The sequence below is a fragment of the Propithecus coquereli genome, unplaced genomic scaffold, assembly GCF_000956105.1.
Source record: "Propithecus coquereli isolate 6110/MARCELLA unplaced genomic scaffold, Pcoq_1.0 Scaffold185, whole genome shotgun sequence".
Classification (NCBI taxonomy): Eukaryota; Metazoa; Chordata; class Mammalia; order Primates; family Indriidae; genus Propithecus; species Propithecus coquereli.
This window is the reverse complement of record NW_012143301.1, coordinates 63,851-66,064: the sequence shown is the minus strand read 5'-3', so window position 1 is coordinate 66,064 and position 2,214 is coordinate 63,851. Positions and strand designations below refer to the sequence as shown.

Sequence of the window (2,214 nt, the reverse complement as noted above, 5' to 3'; positions counted from 1 at the left end):
TACAGTCACCGTGTTGTCATCACCTCTATCCGGTTCCAAAACACTTCATCACCCCCAAAACGGACCCCGTACCCATTAAGTGATCACTACCTTGCCCCTCCCCAAGCCCCTGGAAACCATTAATCTATTTTCCATGTCTATGGATTTACCTGTTCTGGACATTTCAGATAAATGCAATCATACAACATGTGACCTTTTGTGTCTGGTTTCTTTCAGTCTGCATCACGTTTTCCAGGCTCATCCTTGCTGTAGTAGATTTCAGTACTTCCCTCCTTGTTATGGTCAAATAATATTCCCTTGTATGGACATACCACATTCTGTTTATCCATTCACCCACTGATGGGCAGCTGAATTGTTTCCACCTTTTGGCTATTCTGAATAATGCTGCTGGGAGGACAGTGTATTATTTTTTACAAATTTTTATGAAATTTTTTTAATATGAAGTGGGGAGTGAGGAGGGAGAGTCAGTCCCCCTCTTTTTTTGGGGCAGGGTCTCACTCTGTTGTGCAGGTTAGAGTGCTGTGGTGTCATCATAGCTCACAGCAACCTCTAACTCCTGGGCTCAAGGGATCCTCCTGCCTCAGCCTCTCGAGTAGCTGGGAGTATAGGCATGAGCCACTGTGCCCAGCCAACAGTGTATTCTTATGTGTATTGGTTTAAGCTATGCTGGGGTAAGCCATTGTCTTAATTAGGACTTCACACTCTAGGTCTGATTAGCTCGAATCAGAAATACCACAGTTAAGAGACGGCCACTACAAATATTAATACTTCAGGTGTCTTTATCTCTGATCAAACCAGACATTTTTCTTTTTCTTTCTTTCTTTCTTTTCTTTTTGAGATAGAGTTTCACTCTGCTGTCTGGGCTAGAGTGCCGTGGCGTCAGCCTAGCTCACAGCAACCTCCAACTCCTGGGCTCAAGCGATCCTCCTGCCTCAGCCTCCCGAGTAGCTGGGACTACATGTGCGCACCACCACGATAATTTTTGCTATTTTTAGTAGAGACAGGGGTCTCGCTCTTGCTCCGACTGATCTCGAACTCCTGACCTCAAGTGATCCTCCCACCTTGGCCTCCCAGAGTGCTAGGATTACAGGCCAGAGCCACCTCGCCCGGCCTCTGCCATTTTTTTTTACAAGAGTATTTCTCCACTGGAGCTTAGGTCATATGGACCCTGGAGGGTTCATTATAACACACAGTGCTGGGCCCCACCCTCAGAATGTCAAATCATTCTGTCTGAGGATTTTCATTTCTAGCCTGTTCCCAGGTGATGATGCTGTTGCTGGTTTGGGCACCACGCTTTCAGAATCACTGGGTTGAAAGGTTCTGGTTGCCTGACACCAACTACAATATTAATAGCACAGAATCCTGCCCCTGGAGTGTGGTGGCATCTGCCCCAAGGGAACTCTTGATTCAAGGTACTGCCAGAGTCCTTAGAAGGACAGAAAGCTGGGACTTTGCTGAGTTTACAGAACACGTTTTATGATTAGGATGTGTTGAGCCTACTCGGTAATAAATGTTTGTTTAATAAATTACTGGCACACTGGAGAATGTGGTGAAACTTCCTTTTTTCTTCTTTTTGAGACAGAGTCTCATTCTGTTACCCACGCATGGAGACTTCCGTTTATTGTAGCCTGGCTCGGGGGTAGGAGGATGTGGCTAATCCCCCCTGCCCCGCCCGCTTCTAACCACTGATGGCTACAACTGTCTATCAGAAAAATAGAACTAGGCTGGGCGTGGTGGCTCACGTCTGTAATCCTAGCATTCTGGGAGGCCGAGGAGGGAGGATGGCTTGAGCTCAGGAGTTTGAGAGCAGCCTGAGTATGAGCGAGATCCCGTCTCTACGTGAAAATAGAAAATGTAGCTGGGCCTGGTAGCTCGAGGCTGTAGTCCCAGCTACTCTGGAGGCTGAAGCAGGAGGATCATTTGAATCTAGGAGTTGGAGGCTGCAGTGAGCTATGATGATGCTACTGAACTCTAGACCAGGGAACAGAACGAGACCCTGTCTCAAAAAAAAAAAAAAAAAAAAAAGAAAAGAAAAAAAACGCCAAAACTGAATAGGTCATTTTACCACTTCAGAAGACCATAAGACCTGTCATTATCACCTTCCTGCTCTCATCTCTCCTTTTTCTCTTTATTTTAGCCCCATTGGCTTTTTTACTGTTCCTTGAATATGCCAGGCATGTTCCTGCCTCAGGGCCTTTGCACTGGCTGTTCTTG

The 2,214-nt window shown here is 46.3% G+C and overlaps 1 protein-coding gene across 1 annotated transcript in view; it reads right to left on the bottom strand.

Moving 5' to 3' along the window:
• Positions 1-2,214, bottom strand: part of ADGRE3 (adhesion G protein-coupled receptor E3) — a 51,929-nt gene that overhangs the window by 26,993 nt on the left and 22,722 nt on the right. The gene's annotated exons all lie outside the window — the stretch shown is intronic.